This window comes from Jaculus jaculus, chromosome 10 (assembly GCF_020740685.1).
Source record: "Jaculus jaculus isolate mJacJac1 chromosome 10, mJacJac1.mat.Y.cur, whole genome shotgun sequence".
NCBI classification, from domain to species: Eukaryota; Metazoa; Chordata; class Mammalia; order Rodentia; family Dipodidae; genus Jaculus; species Jaculus jaculus.
Window position 1 is genome coordinate 15,209,368 of NC_059111.1, and position 20,212 is coordinate 15,229,579.

Here is a 20,212-nt window from a genome sequence, read left to right on the forward strand (position 1 = left end):
ACACACACACACACACACACACACACACACACAAACACACACACAACAGAGAGAAACAGTGTCAGAGGTTATCAACTTTGACACAACACTGGACCTGAACAGTGTAGGGGGGAGGAAGGAATCATTTTGGTTCAGTTCCAAAGGTCTCAGACCATGGTCACCTTGCTGTGTTGCTGTAGGGCTGTGGTGAGGTTGACTTTCACTGTGGCAGGAGCTTGAGGTGAAACAAAGTGGTTTGTCTTCTGGAAGTAACAGGAAAGGACCAGGGATCTTTTCAAAGGCCTCCTACTTCCTCCAGCCAGGCCCCACCTCCTAAAATTCCTACCAACTTCTAAATAGTAATACCAGTTGAGGGAACACACCTCCAATACATGAACCTCTGCAGAGGGATATTTTATATTCAAACCATAATAAGTATTAGCTTGTAACTTGTAGTGGGTGTTTGATTTTTGGTTATTGTTTAAGAAGTATCTGTCAGACGGGCGTGGTGGCACACACCTTTAATCCCAGCACTCAGGAGCCAGAGGTAAGAGGAATGCCATGAGGCCACCCTGAGACTACATAATGAAATCCAGGTCAGCCGGAGCTAGACTGAGACCTTACCTTGAAGAACAGACAAACAAATAAACAAAATACGTATTTGCCATCTATCACATTCTGTCATTTATATGTTTATCTACTGTGTGAAATACCATTTGTGGTTTCAACACATTACCACCTGTGTGTGATTATTTAAATCCTTGTATAATGTGATGCTTACTAAAAATTACATTTTTTAAGTTTATAAAATCAAAGTATTGGTACTGGAGAGATGGCTTATCAGTTAAGGCACTTCCTGGCAAAGCCAAAGGACCAATGTTTGATTCCCAAGTACTCACCTAGAAAGCCAGATGCACAAGGGGCGCATGTGTTTGGTGTTTGTAGTGACTGGAGACTCTGGTGTGCCCATTCTCTCTCTCTGTCTCTCTCAAATAAATGTTATTTATCAATTTTATTTATTTGGAGCTTTCAAAGATTTTCAAATCCCTTGTAGTTCCCTTGGGGGTCCTCCAAGAACCATTTCCCAGGAATAGTAAAGCATTATTTGGTATATTGACCAAAACTACTGTTGACTTAGCATGAATTAATGCTGTGGCGGCACTGAGTGGTACTAGAATTTGTATTCTCCATCAGCCGACCCTTGAACCCGACCATGCTGGCCTGGTTATGTAGCTCTTTAGTAGAAGGCTGGTGTGCCGTGCATGAGGTCTTGAATTGGTTCAGTGTGTACCTGCGCAGACACATGTGCCAACATGCAAGGGTATACAAAGAAACTACGTACATACATTTAATCGTTTCTGTGAAGCAGTTTACTTATGCTCATTATCTCTTCAGTCCTTCAGTAGAAAGTATATGATGTACTGAAACAAAAGTACGTGGAGAGATGGGTCAGCGTAAGGAGCTTGCCTGTGAAGCCTGAAGACCTGATTTTGGTTTCCCTACTACCTACCTAAAGCCAGATGCACAGTGGCACATGTGTCTGGAGTTGCTTTGCAATGGTTGGGTCCCTGGCATGCCCATTCTCCCTCTCTCTGCTTGCAAATGAATAAATAAAAATATTTATTTTATTTTATTTTTGAGAGAGAGGGAGAAAGACGCAAAGAAAGAGAGCATGGGCACGCCAGGGCCTTCCAGGCACTGTGAACAAACTCCAGACGTGTTCCCCCTTGTGTGCATGTGCGACATTGCATGCTTGCGTCACTTGCATGTGGCTGTATGTGGGACCTGGAGATTCAAACAAGCATTCTTAGGCTTCACAGGCAAGTGCCTTAAACTCTAAGCCAAATCTCCCTAGCCCCAATAAAAATATTTTTTAATAAAAGCATTATTGGGCTGCAGAGATAGATGGCTTAGCAGTTAAGGTGCTTACCTGCAAAGCCTAAGGACTCTCCAGATCCCACCTAAGCCAGATGCACAGTGCTATAAGCACGCAAGGCCTCCCATTGCACATAAGGGGTTGCACACGGCTCGAGTTCAATTACAGTAGCTGGAGGCCCTGGTGGGCCAGTTCTCTCTCTCACATAAAACAAGTAATCAAGCTCGGTGTGGTGGCGCACGCAGATTAAAGAGGAGGCAGACGTAGGAGGATTGCTGTGAGTTCAAGGCCACCCTGAGAGAATTCCGGGTCTGGGCTAGAGTGAGACCCTACCTCAAAAAACCAAAAAAATAAAAAATAAATAAAAAGTAATGAATGGAAACTTGGGGGAAAAAAACAAAAACAGTACCTGTAAAACTTTTATTGATACCAAATTGGTGGTTTAGAAGAAATGTATCCATTAGAGCATTAAAGAAAGCTCCTTTTCCTTTTTTTCCCCCTTGTTTATCCAACTTCCATAATTGTAAACAATATCTCATGGTAGTTCTCTCCCTCCCCCCACTTTCCCCTTTGAAACTCCACTCCATCCTACTCCCTCCCCCTCTCAGTCTTTTATTTTTATTTTATTTTATTTATTTTGGGGGGGCCTATTGCATTATAAGCTATGTTTATTTTACTGGAATACTTTCATTTTATCTGGCAGACAGAAATCCCCAGTATCATGTGTTATGGGAATAGTCTTTTTGTTTTTTTCCAAACTTTTTTTCAAATTTTTATTAACAACTTCCATGATTATAAAAAAAATCCCATGGTAATACCCTCCCTCCCCCCACTTTCCCCTTTGAAACTCCACTCTCCGCCATATCCCCTCCCCCTCTCAATCAGTCTCTCTTTTATTTTGATGTCATGATCTTTTCCTCCTCTTAACGATGGTCTTTTGTAAGTAGTGTCGGGCACTGTGAGGTCATGGATTATCCAGGCCATTTTGTGTCTGGAGGGAGCATGTTGTATGGAGTCCTTCCCTTCCTTTGGCTCTTACATTCTTTCCGCCACCTCTTCTGCAATAGACCCTGAGCCTTGGAAGGTGTGATAGAGATATTGCAGTGCTGAGCACTCCTGTCACTTCTTTCCAGCACCATGATGCCTTCTAAGTCATCCCAAGGTCACTGCCATCTGAAAAGAAGATTCTCTGGTGTAGTCCCAGTTACATTTTGGGATGATTTTGGCCTCAGTTATGCTGCACTACTTTTGTTTGTTTGTTTTTTAAATATTTTCTTTAGGGTGTGGTGGTGCACGCCTTTAATCCCAGCACTAGGAGGCAGAGATTGGAGGATCGCAGTGAGTTCAAGGCCACCCTGAGACTACATAGTGAATTTCAGGTCAGCCTGGGCTAGAGTGAGACTCTACCTTGAAAAACCAAAAAAAAAAAAAAAAACTTTTTTTTTCTTTTTCATTTATTTGAAAAAGGGGGGGGGGAGAAAATGAGCATGCCAGGACTTCCAGCCACTGCAAGTGAACTCCAGATGCATGTGCTCCCTTGTGTATTTGGCTTATGTGGCTCCTGGGGAATCGAACCTGCATCCTTAGGCTTTGCAAGCAAATGCCTTAACTGCTAAGCCATTTCCCCAGCCCTACTTTTAAATAAAATAATAATAAACATTTTATTTATTTGTTTGAGAGAGGTATTGGGCATGCCAGGCCACTGCCAATGAACTCCAGAGGCATGTACCATCTCATGCATCTGGCTTATGTGTGTACTGGGGAATTGGGCCCATGTCCTTAGGCTTTGCAAGCATCCTAGCTACTAAGCCATTGCTTCAACCCTTCTTTTTCTTTTAATGGAATGCCATATTTACTTACCATATTAGAGTATGGTAATACGGGTATTTGGTAATCACTTAGGGTGAGCCTGTCTATGTAATGAAAACAATGGTCAGTACTCATTGTTAATTATCAAATTTAAGCTTTTAAATAAAAATAGAATTTTGGAAAACTTGTACTTGTCATTGTGAATTTGATAAATTCCATAAACTAGACTGCATTAAAATTTTTTTTTCTAGGTAGGGTCTTTTTAAAAAATTTTTTTTTTCTAGGTAGAGTCTTGCTCTAGCCCAAGCTGACCTGGTGCTCACTGTAGTCCCAGGCTAGTATCCTACTAATGGTGATTATACCTCTGCCTCCTGACTGCTGGGATTAAAGATGTGTACTGCCTTGCTTGGCTTAACCTAGACTTAATTTTTTTTTTCTTATTTATTTGCAAGAAAGAGAAGGAATAGTGTGCCAGGCCTCTTGCCAGTGCAAACAAACTCCAGATGCATGCACCATTTTGCATCTGGCTTCATGTGGGTACTGGGAAATTAAACCTGGGCTGTCAGACTTTGCAAGTAAATGCCTTTAACCACTGAGTCATTTTTCTAGGTAGGGTCTCACTCTAGCCTAGGCTGACCTGGTACAAACTGTATAGATGCAAGCTGGTCTTGAATTCACGGTGATCCTCCTAACTTTGTCTCCCAAGTGCTAGGATTAAAGGCGTGCACTACCATACCCAGCTGTTTTAAATTTATTTATTTGCAAGCAGAGAGAGAGAGAGACAGACAGAATGGGCATGCCATGGCCTCTAGCTGCTGCAAACGAATTCCAAATGCTTGAGACACTTTCTGTCTCTGGCCTTACATGGGTACTAGGAAATTGAACCCAGGTTTAAGAGTCCCAGGCAAGCCTTGACCAGTGAGCCATCCCCCCACTAGATTTTTTTTTTTTTTTTACAAAATGCTTTTCGAGGTGTGATGATGCATTCAGTAGGCTGTCTTTCCTTTTTTTTTTTTTTTTTCCCCTCTAAGGTAGGGTCTCACTCTAGCTCAGGCTGATCTGGAATTCACTATGTATTCTCAGAGTGGCCTTGAACTCTCAGCAATCCTCCTCCCTCTGCCTCCTGAGTGCTGGGATTAAAGGCATGCGCCACCATGCCCGGCTACTTTGTTTTTACTTTTCAAGGTAGGGTCTCACTCTAGCCCAGGCTGACCTAGAATTCACTGTGGAGTCTCAGGGTGGCTTTGAACTCATGGCAATCCTCCTACCTCTGCCTCCCTAGTGCTGGGATTAAAGGCATGTGCCACCACACCTGGCTATCTTTTCATATATCTGACATAATATTTATTATAAACGCAAAAACTCCAAAAATTAAGAAATCAAATAACCCAATCAATAAATGGACTAAATGAAATGAGAAGGAACTTTTCAAACGAAGTACAAGGCTGGGGAGATGACTCAGCCATTACATATACTTGATTGAAAGTCTCATGGCCCAGGTTCAACTCCCCAATACCCACAAAAATTTGGACTCTGTTGGGTGTGGTGGGGCAGGGATTTAATCCAAACACTTGGGAAGCAGAAGTAGGAGGATCACTGAGTTTGTGGCTACTCTGAGACTACATAGTGATTCCAGGTCAGCCTGGACTAGAGCGAGTAAGGTACTACCTTAAAAAAGTCAGACTCAGGATAGAACATCTGGGATCCCACTGCACCTGTGGCAGTGGGAGGTGGGGCCAGGAGAATCTTGAAGCTCACTGGCCAGCTAGACTCTGGTGCACATGAAGCAAAGAGGCAAAAACAAAGTTTTTTTAAGTTTTTTAAGACCCTGTCTTAAGCATGGTGGAAGGAGAGGGCACCTCCCTCCCCCCATGTTGTACACATCCACAATTACAAAGGAAGAAAAGGATCTGGGTGGAGAGATAGTATCAGTGGTTAAAAGTGCTTGCAAAGCCTGGTAGCCCTTACTTGAATCCTCAGTACTCATGTAAAGCCAGATGCAGTGTGCATACCACCACACCTGGCTCTTTTTTTTTTTTGTTTTGTTTCTTGAGGTGTAGGATCTCATTCTAGCCCAGGATGATCTGGAACCCATCATGTAGTTCCAGGCTGTCCTTGAACTCATGACAGTGCTCCTACCTCTGTCTTCACCACACCCGTCCCCATTATTCCCTCCCCTTATTTAAGTAAATATTAACAAAAAGAAAAAGATGAAGTACAAATGGATAATAAACATTAAAAAAATGTTGAACTTTACTAGCCATCAGAGAAAAGCATATTAAAACTAATAGAGTCTGTCTCAGCTTTAGAATGGCAGTCATGGGCTGGAGAGATGGTTTAGTGGTTAAGGTGCTTGCCTACAAAGCGAAAGGACCCAGGTTCAATTCCCCAGAACCCATGTAAACCAGAAGCACAAGGTAGCACATGCATCTGCAGTTCGTTTGCAGTGGCTGGAGGCCCTGGTGCACCCCCCCCCACCTCTTTCTCTCTGTCAAATAAATAAATACATCAATAAAACTTCTTTGTTTTTTTAAAAAAGAATGGCAGTAAAGAAAACAAATGTGGCCAGGCATAGTGGTACATGCCTTTAATCCCAGCACTTGGGAGGCAGAGGTAAGAGGATCACAGTGAATTCAAGGCCACCTTGAGACTACATAGTGAATAGATCATCCTGGGCTAGAGCGAAACCCTACCTCAAAAACCAAAATAAGGGCTGGAGAGATGGCTTAGCAGTTAAGTGCTTGCCTGTGAAGCCTAAGGACCCCAGTTCAAGGCTTGGTTCACCAGAACCCACGTTAGCCAGATGCACAAGGGGGGGGGGGCGCATGTGTCTGGAGTTCATTTGCAGTGGCTGGAGGCCCTGGCACACACCCATTCTCTGTTTTTTTTTTTTTTTCCGAGGTAGGGTCTTACTCTGCCATTCTCTCTCTCATCTGCCTCTTTGTCTGTTGCTCTCAAATAAATAAATAAAAATAAACAAAAAAATTTAAAAAAAAAAAACAAAATAAATGAAAAAAAAAGGAAAAGAAATGTTGGCTAGAGAGATGGCTTAGTGGTAAAGGCACTTGACTGTGAAGCCTAAGGACACATGTTCAACTCTGCAGTTCCCACATAAGACAGATGCACAGAGGTGAGGCACATGCCCACTAGATGGTGCAAGCTAGATTCAGTGGCTGAGGCCCTGGTATGCCAATTCTCTCCCTCTCTCTCTGTCTCTCTAAAATAAAACAAAATAAATGCAGGGCTGGTGAGATGACTTAGTGGTTAAGGTGCTTGTCTGCAAAGCCTAACAACCCTGGTTCAATTTTCCCAGCATCCATGTAAATGGATATGCACAAAGTGGCCCATGCATCTGTCATTCATTTGCAGTGGCATGAGGTCCTGGTGTGCCCATTCTCTCTATATCTTGTTCTGTATATCTCCCTTTCTGCTTATAAAGGAGTCCATATATATAAGACATAAATGTGGGTAGGAGAGATGGCTTCATAGTTAACAGTTAAGGCACTTGCCTGCAAAGCCAAAGGACCCACGTAAGCCAGATGCACAAGGTGGCACACGTGTCTGGATGCCCTGGTGGGCCCATTTTCTCTCTTTCTGTCTCTCTTTGCAATTTTCTCCCTCTCAAAAATAAAATATTTAAGAGTACAAATGTGGGGTTGGAGAGATGGCTCATTGGTTCAAGTCACTTGTTTCGAAACCTGCTAGTATGGGTTGGTTCTCCCAGTACTCACGTAAAGCCAGGTGCACAAGGTGGCACGTGCACTTGGAGTTTGTAGTGGCAGGAGACCCTAGTGCACCCATACTTATTTTCTACCTCTTTCTCGTCAATTAAAAAATATGTTAAAACAAAATATAAAAACAAGTCTGGTGTGGTGGTGCATGACTTTGTACTTGGGAGGCAGAGGTAGGATCACCATATGAGGCCAGCCTGGGACTGCAGAATGAGTTCCAGGTCAGCCTGGGCTAGAGCGAGACCTTACCTCAAAAACAAAAAGCAGGCTGGAGAGATGGCTTAGCAGTTAAGCACTTGCTTGCCTGTGAAGCCTAAGGACCCCAGTTCAAGGCTCAATTTCCCAGGACCCACATTAGCCAGATGCACACGGGGTGCACGAGTTTGTTTGCAGTGGCTGGAAGCCCTGGTGCACCATTTTCTCTCTCTGTCTGTCACTCTCAAATTAAAAAGCAAACAAACAAAAAAAAAAAAAAAAAAAACAGGGCTGGAGAGATGGCTTAGTGGTTAAGCGCTTGCCTGTGAAGCCTAAGGACCCTGGTTCAAGGCTCGGTTCCCCAGGACCCACGTTAGCCAGATGCACAAGGGGGCGCATGCATCTGGAGTTCGTTTGCAGTGGCTAGAAGCCCTGGCGCGCCCATTCTCTGTCTGTCTCTATCTGCCTCTTTCTCTGTCTGTCGCTCTTAAATAAATAAATAAACAAAACAAAACAACAAAAAAAAAACAACCTAGAATCCACAAGTGGAGAAAACATACACTATTTGTCTTTCTGAGACTAACTCAGTTCACACAGTAAGAGCATCTCCAGTTCCCTCCCTGCTCCTGCCAGTGACACCACTCAGCGGTCGTGCCCGGCGCTCCGTACCCAGTGATGTGCCCATATCTGGGCCACTGCTGCTCACCTGGGAGTCCTCTGGGTCGACACTCCACAGCCGCACGGCTGAGGCATGTGGGTGATCTGCTTCAGTTCTGTTTTGTCTTGTTTTCGTTTTACAAGACAAGAGTCTAACGCAGGCTGATCTGGAATTCACTATTGATTCTCAGGCTGGCGTCAAACTCGAGCAGTCCTCCCACCATGGTACTGGCATTAAAAGCGTGCGCCACCATACCTGGCCCTTCTAGATTATGTGTAGATGGCATAGAGCCCTGTGTGTGTGTGTGATAGGAAAGTAGAAGTGAAACCACCCCGAACAACGGCAGCCTGGCTTACATGAGTCCCAGTGCAGTCCGGGCCAGAGTGAGACCTTCCTTCAACAAAAGCCCCCCCCCCCCAATTTTGGAGACAAAGCATGAAAGAAATAGAAAAATCTGATTAATAATTGTTTTGTACTTATTACATACTGAAACCATAACATTTGGGGCTTACTGAGAGTACTTAAGTAAAATGTATTACCAAAATTGATTTTGTTTTTTCAAGGTAGGGTTTCATTCTAGCCCAAGCTTACCTGGAACTCACTATGTGTCATCCCAGGGCTTTGAGATCACTGCAGTCCTCCTATCTCTTGATTCCTGAGTGCTGGGATAAAAGGCATATGCCACCATGCCTGGCATAATTGATATTTTCATAGTGCTGGGAATTGAATTCAGGACCTTGCAAATGCGAGGCAAGTGCTCTTCAAAGTGAGCTACGCTGCCAGCCACAGCTGTTTGTTTTTGTTTCCCCTTTTTGTAGACAGGGTTTGTGTAGCTCCAGCTCACCGGGGTCTGCTCTAAAGATGGGCCTTGAGCTTACAGTCCTTTTCTGAGTGCTAGTATTACATGTTCACCAAGATACCCAGCTCTTTTACGTTTCCATTAAATTTTATTTATTTATTTACCATATGCATACTTGTGTGTGTGTGCACATGTATGTATACACATTGGGTCTCTTGCTGCTACAACCTCATGCCTGTCCAGGTTTACATGGTTGGGTGGGAAATTGAACCCTGGCTGGTAGGCATTGCAAGCAAGTGCCTTTAACTGCTGAGCTATCTCCCCAGCCCTTTTTTCATTTTAAAATGTGGGTAGTTGCTGGGTATGGTGGCGCATGCCTTTAATCTCAGTACTTGGAATGCAGAGGTAGGAGGATTGCCATGAGGTCCAGGCCACCCTGAGACTACATAGCAAATTTCAGGTCAGCCTGAGCTAGAATGAGACCCTATCTTTAAAAAAAAAAAAAAAAAAATCAGATAGATGGCTCACACATGATTGAACAGCACTTCCACTTCTCCATAGATACTACTATTAATATGTTGCATGGGTAATAGGAAGGAAGATACCTGTTGGGGTCTGTAGAATCAAGTAAAAGAATATTTTGGGAGAGGGACTGGGCCTGTGTTTGTTCGTTCCTTCCATTTTCTTCCCTCCCTCCTTCCCTCCCTCCCTCCAGAATGTACCTCTAGCCCAGGTTGACCTGGAACTCACTGTAGCCCCAGACTGGCTTCGGACCACATCCTGCCAGGACTGGACATTTCTGAGACAATAGGCTAGGTTTCTTTTGGCACTTTCTCTGTTGTTCTTAGAATTAATTCGTTCCCCTCCAGCCCCTCTACACTTCCCTCCCTTCCCTTTACCACATGGCAGTTACGATGAATAACCCTGTACATGCAAGAGCTAACGGTGTATCCATAGGAGTCATTCGTGGCTAAGCTTCTTTTAAACTGGGCCTTGAAAAAGAAGACTTCAAAGTTGGGGAATGCCAGGAGACTCTTTCAAGCAAAGAAAATGGCATTTACAAAGGTGGCAGAAGAAGGCATTCAGGATGTGTAGGAGCCCCTACTGGGTCCATGTCTAGAGTCTTCTATCGGAAAGAAATGAAGGTGGGCTCAGGTTGCTTTCAGAACTTTAGGTTGAAACTAAAAGAAGCCACGAGTGGTAGTGCACTCCCGTAACCCCAGAAAGAGGCTGGATTTCAAGACCAGCCTAAGCACCATGTTGCAAGACTACCTCAATAAAAAATACTGTCTCCCCAATCAACCATCATCCATGAGAGAGAAGTCATGCCAGGAAAAGGAAAAAGGACGAAATTGGATAAGAACTGTAGCAACCTGACCTCAATGTGTGTGTTCAAGGAAGGCTTCTCTGTTTCTGAACCATTTGAATTATTGGCTTCCTCTACATTCACACCTTGTGCAATCTTGGGCGGGGTTGCTTCCTTCCTTCTTTCCTTCCTTTCCCCTCCCCTCCCCGTATGAGAGAAAGAATTGGTGTACCAGGGCTTCCAGCCACTGCAGTTGAATTCCAGATGCATGAGCTACCTTGCAGTGTGTCAGCTAGTGCATTTGGCTTACGTGGGAGCTGGGCAGTCCAATATGGGTCCTTAGGCTTTGTAGGCAAGCACCTTAATCACTGAGCCATCTATCTCTCCAGCCCTGTGTTGTCCAATCTTCGTGTTCTTCCTTTCAGAATGGTCACCCTTGCTGTTTCACTCTCCTGACATATTGACACCAATGCATGTTTCTAACTTGGTTGCTTTGTATCTTAGTTTTCCCTTTCAGTTTATTTACTCCTTAGATTTTTTTTTTTTTTATTATATGCCAATCTCCTCTCCATCTCTACGTTTCTTACCAGTTAAAATCCATTACAGCTCTATAACTTTTCAAACTCTGTAGGATTAAGAACAGACCTCTGTAATTTAGTCCTCCAAATCAAGTGAATTACTGTTTGGGCACTTAATATATAGTGACTTGTGGAAATTAATTAGAATATGTAATTTCCCTCCCTTCCTACATGCAGAGGCTTGCTATGTAGCTCAGGGTATCCTTGAATTGAGGCAGTCCTGCTTCAGACAGATTGCTGGGATTATAGACAACAGCCACCATGCCCAGTTGAACATGTCATTTCTGATAGGTTTGTTTTACCACTATGGCTCATAATACTTAAAAGGCAGGTACCAGACTGTTACTGCTCATATTTATTTGAGTCAAACAAGTTGCAGTCTCTAGATCGACTTGTACTTTAGTAGAAAACAGACAAATAGGGCCTCTGTTTATAACATAAGTTTTATACTAGGTTATATAGGACTCTGTAGGAAGGCAAATTTACTAATGTTGGGGATGGAATAAAGGAAAGTATTTAAAAAATGAAAATGGAATGATTTGGAACATGGGAATATGAAGTATGTCTTAGGCCATTTTAAAAAATTAGCTGGGGCCTAGGGAAAGACTTAGTGAGTAAGGCGTTTACCTGTGAAGCCTAAGGATCCTGGTTCGATTCCCCAGGACCCACATAAACCAGATGCACAAGGGGGCGCACACATTTGGAGTTTGTTTGCAGTGACTAGAGGTCCTGTGTGCCCATTCTCTCACCATATCTGCCTCTTTATCTGTCAAGTACATAAATAAAATATTTATTAAAAAAACAAAATGACAAATTTAGCCAGATGTGGTGGTGCAGGCCTTAAAAAAAATTAGCTGGACGTGGTGGCATATGCCTTTAATCTTAGCACTTGGGAGGCAGAGGTAGGAGGATCGCTGTGAGTTCAAGACCACCCTGAGACTGCATAGTGAATTTCAGGTCATCCTGGCCTAGAGCGAGACCCTACCTCAAAAAAACAAAACAACAAAAAAAAAAAACCTTAGGGCTGGAGAGATGGCTTAGTGGTTAAGCGCTTGCCTGTGAAGCCTAAGGACCCCGGTTAAATTCGCCTGGACCCACATAAGCCAGATGCACAAGGTGGCATATACATCTGGAGTTCATTTGCAGTGGCTAGAGGCCCTGGTATGCCTATTTTTTTTTTTTTTAAGTTTTTTGAGGTAGGGTCCTGCTGTAGCCCAGGCTGACCTGGAATTCACTATGTAGTCCCAGGGTGGTATTGAACTCACAGAGATCCCCCTGCCTCTGCCTGCCGAGTGCTGGGATTAAAGGCATGTGCCACCACGTCTGGCTAATTTAAAAAAAAATTTTTTTTGGTATGCCTATTCTCTCTCTCTCCGCTCTGGCAAATAAGTGGAAAATATTTTTAAAAATATAACCTTAGGGCTGGAGAGATGGCTTAGTGGTTAAGCGCTTGCCTGTGAAGCCTAAGGACCCCGGTTCGAGGCTCGGTTCCCCAGGTCCCACGTTAGCCAGATGCACAAGGGGGCGCATGTGTCTGGAGTTTGTTTGCAGAGGCCGGAAGCCCTGGCGCGCCCATTCTCTCTCTCCCTCTATCTGTCTTTCTCTCTGTGTCTGTCGCTCTCAAATAAATAAATTAATAAAATTAAAAATATATATATATAACCTTAAAAAAGTGAAAAAGGATGTATCTGTTAACTAGTACATACATAAAACATTCTGGACAGATACAAAACAAATGGTAATCTTGTGTTTAAATCCCTCTTTTCTGCTTCGATGACATTTGAGTCTCCTTAGTGTCTACTGCCATCCCCCTGGAGGAGGTTCCCAGGCCAGGCATGAGAGCAGTATTCATACTTCGTGTACCTCTTCCTCTGGGTCGTTGGGAAACAGGGTGAGGGATGAATATTTCTTGGTATATTTGTGTTGCTTATTAAAAGTTTATTGTTTATGAAAGAGATAAGAATAAGCATGCCAGGGCCTCTTGCCACTGCAAACAAATTCCAGATGTATGTGTCACTTTGTGTGTCTGGCTGTACATAGGTACTGGGGGGAATTGAACTCATACTGGCAGGCCTTGCAAGCAAGTGCCTTTAATCCCTGTACCACCTCTCCAGCCCTCCTTTTTTTTTTTTTTCTTTAAATTTAGTTGAGTGAGAGAAACAGAGATAGAGGCACGGGGGGGGGGGGGAGGTGACGTGACAATATGGGCACGCCAGAGCCTCCAGCCATTGCAAACAAACTCCAGAAACATGTGCCACCTTGTGCATCTGGCTTCCGTGAGTCTTGGTGAATTGGATGTGGTGAGTCTTTAGTTTTTATAGGCAAGCCCCTTAACCTCTAAGTCATTTCTCTAGCCCTTGTATTTTGTTAAATTTAACTTGTATAAGTGATTTACATAGTCCAATAAAGAGATAAATAAAAAAGAAAACCGTGACCTTTATTGTGAGTGTAGGAGGCGATCACGGAACAGTTTAAGCATGAGTGTGACGTGATCAGACTTTGGTACTAGAAAGCTCACTGAAGACAGGGAGGAGGATGACTGGGAGAAGGTCCTGCTGCAAGCTGACTTTCCACTCTTTGTTTTCCCTTCAAAAATTTGGTCCTCACTCTGTAGGCCAGTCTGACCTCGAGCCCAGTGACCATCCTTTTTGCTCAACCTCCCAAATTCTGGGGTTCTTAGGCATGCGCTGGCTAGGGAACATCCTTATAAAGTATCTCACAGACATCTGGGAAAGTGATTATAAAATGAATTAATAATAGGGCTTTTAAGGCATTTTTTGCTGGTGGGATTGGTAGGGCTTTGGGCAGGAGATGTAGAAGTGAAGGGAAGTGTGTGGTGTGGGGTGTCTGTATGGCAGCTGGCTGGGTGGGTGGAAGGAAAGCTAGAGAGAAAGTTGAAGCACTGGGTTTTCTTAGTGCTTCTTGGACATGAAGGAAGAAGGGGGTGTTTAGTAGATGTGTAATTGGAATTCAAGATAAAAAGGTTGGCTAGACGTAAAGAGTTGTTAGTTACTATTAGAGATGGCATTTGGAAGTTGAGATGGATGAATTCCCACAGAGGCCTGAGTTGAATGAAAGAGAGATCAGGAATTCTCAGATGCAGTCAGGAATAATTTTTCAGAAGTTTGAAAGCAGATGGGAGGCTGAACCAGGAGGAGGTTTAGAAGTTTGAGGCCAGCCTGGGCTACCCCATCTCAGCAGACACACCCTAGTTATCGTCTCTTGGGAACATAGGTGTCAAGTCCTGTTTTAAGCATAGATGTGAAGACCAGCTCTTGGCGTTGAGCCGCTGAAACTTTCTTGGAGGACAGCAGTGATTACGGGTGTGGATGGAAGGGCATCAGGCTCAGTCTTTGAGAAAGACTTTGAAAGCTATAGCAATCAGCTGTTAAAAGTTTAACAAGGCCTGGGCGTGGCCGTGCACACCTTTAATCCCATCACTCAGGAAAGCAGAAGTAGGAGGATCACCATGAGTTTTTGAGGCACCCTGAGACTACATAGTGAATTCCAGGTCAGTCTGGGCCAGAGTGAGACCCTACCTTGAAAAAAAACATTAAAAACATTTTTTTTCTTGTAATTAAGTCTCAGGGTGGCCTTGAACTCACAGTGGTCCTCCTGCCTCTGCCTCCAGAGTGCTGTCATTAAAGGCGTGTGCCATCATATCCTGCTTAAAGAAATATTTTTTAAAAAATTAAAGAAAAAGCTGGGCGTGGTGGCGCACGCCTTTAATCCCAGCACTCGGGAGGCAGAGGTAGGAGGACCACTGTGAGTTCGAGGCCATCCTTAGACTACGTCGTTAAATCCAGGCCAGCCTGAGACAGAGTGAGACCCTACCTCGGAAAACCAAAAAATAAAAATAAAAATAAAAAAAAATAAAGAAGGAAAGTGCTTGTTTCGGCAGCAGCACATACACTAAAATTGAAATGATACAGAGGAGATCAGCATGGCCTCTGTGCAAGATGCAAATTCATGAATCTCCAGTCCCATGTTTTTAGTGATTTTATGCAGAAAATAAAAGTGAATTAAGCCTGTTAAAAATTCAAAAAAAATTCAGAGTAGAGAATATAGTTTATTTGAAGTGTAATTGAAGCAACAGCTTGTTAAGGATGTTAGAAAACACACACTACCCTACTACCTGTTGCACAAATAAAATGAGAATGCCTTATAGAGCCAGTACCTTCTTGAGGAAGGTGTTTTGCTAGGAAAGCTCGTCTTGCGTGTTTTGGTTTGAAGCCCATCAGAACATCGGAAGGACTGCTCAAGATGAGCCACACCACGTCTGCTCCACTCCACGAGCCCCGAGTACCAGGGACTGCAGAACACAGAGCTGCAGTCGAGAGCAAGGAGGCATGGGGCTAGTTGGAGGGAAAGAGGCCTCCCCGTGAGCACACTGTGAGAACGTTTCACTGGTATACTTTGAGTGTAGGTTGAAGGAGAATTTTGGTTCAGAGAGCTTTTCACTACTGTAGGCTGCTTTAAAAATTGTGAACTCAGCCTGGCGTGGTGGTGCACGCCTTTAATCCCAACACACGGCAGGCAGTGGTAGGGGAATCGCTGTGAGTTCAAGGCTATTTTGATAATACATAGTGAACTCTAGGTCAGCCTGGGATAGGGTGAGACCCTACCTCAAAAAAGAAAACAAAATTGTGAACCAAGTGTTTTAGCCAGAACTGGAAGACTGTCAGTCAAGAAAGAAGTACAGTAAAAGAGCCGGGCGTGGTGGCGCACACCTTTAATCCCAGCACTCAGAAGGTGGAGGTAGGAGATCAAAACAAAAAAGAAATTCTGTTTTGTTAAGTTATGATAGTGTGCTTCTAATTATTTCCAAAGATGTTTAAAAAATTAATAGTCCCTGGGCTGGAGGGATGGCTTAGCATTTAAGGCATTTGACTGCAAAGCCAAAAGACCCAGGTTCAACTCCCCAGGACCCACATTAGCCAGATAGGGGGACACGTGTGTCTGGAGTTCGTTTGCAGTGGCTGGAGGCCCCTCCCCCGTCAAATAAATAAATAAATAATATTTAAAAACATTTAATAGTGCCTGTAATTGTACCACTCTTGGAGCCTTGTGAGGACTTGGGATCTGACTTGGGAGTCTGAGCTCTGCTTCTTCTTTTTTTTTTTCTTTATGTTTTTTCAAGGTAGGGTCTCACTCTAGCTTAGGGTGACCTGGAGTTCACTATGTAGTCTCAGGGTAGCCTTGAATTTAGCGATCCTTCTACCTCTACCTCCCAGGTGCAGGGATTAAAGAGCTCTGCTTCTTTCTGGCCCAGCAACCATGAGTGGTTCTGGCTGCTACTTTGAAACCTTTAGCTTGACACAGTCCCTCCAGGACTTGCCTTGGTCCAAAGGTTGTTATTTAAAGACCTCTTTTCAAACTCATTATTTTCTTTCTTTTGTTGTATTTTGTGAAAATCTTATTTTTAGGCTTCTTGACTTCTCTCATGGAGGGCATAGATTCTTTTTTCTTTTTTGTTTTTTCGAGGTAGTGTCTCACTGCAGCCTAGGCTGGCCTGGAATTCCTTGGGTAGTTTCAGGGTGGCCTTGAACTCAAGGTCATCCTCCTACCTCTGCCTCCCAAATTCTGGGATTACAGGTGTGCGCCACTGTGCCTGGCTTTTTTTTTTTTTTTTTTTTAGCTTGTTTATTTGCAAGCACAGAGAGATAGAGGGGAGAAAGAGAGAGAGAAAGAGACAGACAGAGGAGGAGAGAGAATGGGCAAGCCAGGGCCTCTAACCACTGCAAACAAACTCCAGACACATGTATCCATTGTGCATCTGGCTTTCATGGGTCCTGGAATTTAATTGCTTGTCTCACATGAGATAGTATCTCCAATTACAAATGTAATGGTAAGATAAGGTTTAATTTTGGTTGAAGTAGAGTTAGGAAAGGATACTGGATCTTTTGATAAACTTAAAATTCCTTTCCCTTTCCTCCTCTTTGTTTCTTTTTCTTCTTCCCTCCTCCCCCCTTTTTTAATTTTTATTTTTAATATATATATATATATATTTTTTTGGTTTTTCGAGGTAGGGTCTCACTCTGGCTCAGGCTGACCTGGAATTCACTATGGAGTCTCAGGGTGGCCTTGAACTCATGGCAATCCTCCTACCTCTGCCTCCCGAGTGCTGGGATTAAAGGCGTGCGCCACCACACCCGGCTTAATTTTAATTTTAATTTTTTTTTTTTTTAAGGGTTTTTTGAGGTAGGGTCTCACTCTAGCCCAGGTTGACCTGGAATTCACTATGGAGTCTCAGGGTGGACGGCAATCCTCCTACCTCTGCCTCCTGAGTGCCGGGATTAAAGGCGTGCGCCACCACGCCCGGCTTTATTTTATTTTATTTTTTTGAGGTAGGGTCTCACTCTAACCCTGGCTGACCTGGAATTCGCTGTGTAGCCTCAGGGTGGTCTTGAACTCACTGTTATCCTCCTACCTCTGCCTCCTGTGTGCTGGGAATAAAGGCGTGTACCACTACGCCCTGCTCTCCCCTTTCCCTTTAAAATTTTTTAAAAATTTGCTTATTTGAGAGAGAAGAGAGGAAAAGAGGCAGAGAGAGCATGAATGGTCATGCCAGGGCCTCTAGGCACTGCAAACGAATTCCATACATGGACCACCTTGTCCATCTGACTTTATGTGTGTGTGCTGGGGAATCAAACATGGGCCTTTTGGTTTTGCTGGCAAGTGCCTAAACTGCTAAGCCATCTCTAACCACTCCATTTGCTTGCTTGCTTGTTTGTTCGTTCGTTTGTTTTTTCGAGGTAGGGTCTCACTCTAGGTCAGGTGACCTGGAATTCATTGTAGTCTCAGGGTGGCTTTGAACTCATGGTGATCCTCCTATCTCTGCCTCCCCGTTAAAGACATATGCCACTATGCCCAGCTCCAACCCCTCTTTTTTTTTTTTTTTTTCTCTTAGGTAGGGTCCCTGTCCAGCCCAGGCTGACATGGAATTCACTAGGCAGTCTCAGGCTGGCCTCGAATTCAATCTTCATATCTCACCTTCCCAGGAATGAGGATTAACACAACACATAGAGAAAGAGTGGGCATACCAGGGCTGCTAGCTACTGCAAATGAATTCCAGATGCATGTACCACTTTGTGCATCTGTCTTTACATGAGTACTTGGGGAGTTGAATCTGGAATCAAACCTAGGTCGTTAGGCTTTGCAGGCAAGTACCTCAAGCACTGAGCCATCTCTCCTGCCCTAAAATTTCTTTTGTTTTTTTTCAAAGAATTACTTATTTGAGAGAGAGAGAAAGGCATGCCAGGATCTCTAGCCATTGCAAACGAACTCCAGGTGCATCCACCACCTTGTGTATCTGGCTGTATGCCAGTACTGGGGAATTGAGCTCATTTCCTTGGACTTTGCAGAAAAGTGCCTTAACCATCTCTCCAGCCCCTCAAATTTATTTCTTAAAGCCCTGGTTATTTAAGTTGTGTAGTTTGGGAATAAATGATCACGGATAATACTGTTTTAAAATGCTCACCCATAGTTAGAATGTTGAGTGTGACTTACAGTTTCTCTTTGCAGAGTTTCTTGGCCTTATCTCCTCTATTCCCATTGTCACAGTTCCTTCTGACCTCATATGTAGGTAATTAATTCCTGGTTATTTTGCTATAACTTTTAGCTAGAAGTCTTTTTTTTTTTTTTTAAGACAAGCCCAATGGACTGGCTTCTGAAAAAAAATTTTTTTTAATGTAGTGCTTGAGTGAGAGTGAGAGTAAGAGACAGAGACACAGAGAGGAACAGTTGCCATGCCAGGGTCTCCAGTCACTGTAATAGAACTCCAGACACTCGTGCCACCTTGTGTGCACGTGCGACCTTGCACACTCGCAATATCTTGTGCATCTGGCTTACGAGGGACCTGAGAGTTGAACATAGGCCCTTAGTCTTTGCAGGCAAGTGCCTTAACCAGTACGCCATCTCTCCAGCCCAGAAGTCTTAATTTCTCTTAGACCTTTTATGTTCCAACCATCCTACTGGTATCACGGCTTTATTAACCCCTTCCGCCACGCATTTAACCCATTGTCTGCTCACTCTGTCTCCTCCCCTCACCCTTGTCCTGTCCTGCGTGCTCTGCTGTGTCTGTGCTTGGTGCTAGGACACGTGTGTGGGTAGCAGTTAGGATCTGTCTTCTTGTTGTTCCTGCCGTCCCTTACTTTGCTCACGCTGCATTTCTAGAACAGCTTGGTGCAGAGCAGCAGTTTCCTTCTCTGCGAACCTCATTTTCCTGCCTCTGTAAGAAGTTAGTCAATGTGTTAATGTTCTATAGTAGAATTGTAAGTTAAATTACTTAATATTGTATCCAAATTTTAAAACGTGGTGGATTAGATTTGTTATTTTTAGTGTGCCCGTTGACAGGAAGGAGCTCTGTGAAGCATGCACCCATATGTTTCGTGAAATGTGGTAGGATGGAGATGGGGATGATATCACAAGTTGAAGCCAGGCTGGAGAGACGGCTTAGCAGTTAAGGCGCTTGCCTGTGAAGTGTTAACGACCCAGGTTCGATTCCCCAGAATCCACATAAGCCAGGTGCACAAGGTGGCACATGTGTCTGCAGTTTGTTTGCAGTGCCTGGAGGCCCTGGTGCTCCCATTCTTTGCATCTCTCTCTCTCTCTCTCTCTCTCTCTCTCTGTCTCTCAAAACAATCAATTTTTAAAAGTTTAAAAAAGGCTGAAGCCATGAGACCCCGTTCAAAAGTGTTAGGTTTACACGTTGCTGACAGGAGAGTGCGTCTCCCTTTATGTGTGATCCCGATGTGATGTGCCGGCACTGTGCTGGTGCACTGTAATTAGTCTGATGGAGTTGCCACAGGAGAGGAGGAAGAGGATCGGCTCGAGGGGCTGGCGCTGGCGCTGCAGGTCATTTTCCAGTTACCTTACGTTGAGACATGAATTAAAGATGAGAAATCGGTGCGGCGGGGGGGGGGGGGTGATTATGGAGTAGGATGTAACCAACCTGACCTACTACTTTGAGTACAAACTGGCTAACTAGGTTTTCTGGTTGAACTAGGCATTGTTGATCTTGATACAAGCTGCTTGTTGACCTTCCCCACCCTGTGTCCCTCCCAGGCCGCTCTGGAACCCACTGTGTGTGTGTTGCCCAGGATGGCCTTGGCCTTACAGAGCCAGTTTCCTGAGTGCTAGAATTACAGGTGTGAGCCACCATGCCCAAGTTAACTATTTCTAGTGGGAAAGCTTAGAAATGGCCCAAAATTTAGTCCCATTGAGTAAATCTGACTTAAGTGAATAAAATAACTTTTGTTTTTTGTATGCTTTAGTGAGTA

At 43.9% G+C, this 20,212-nt stretch overlaps 1 protein-coding gene and 1 non-coding gene across 3 annotated transcripts in view; both read left to right on the forward strand.

Annotated features, from left to right (window-relative positions):
• The window catches only part of Pias1 (protein inhibitor of activated STAT 1), a 128,104-nt gene that overhangs the window by 17,306 nt on the left and 90,586 nt on the right, over window positions 1–20,212 (forward strand). The window lies entirely within an intron of this gene.
• Window positions 14,817–14,924, forward strand: LOC123464233. Its single transcript, XR_006639468.1, has one exon. It is a non-coding gene; the product is annotated as a U6 spliceosomal RNA (small nuclear RNA).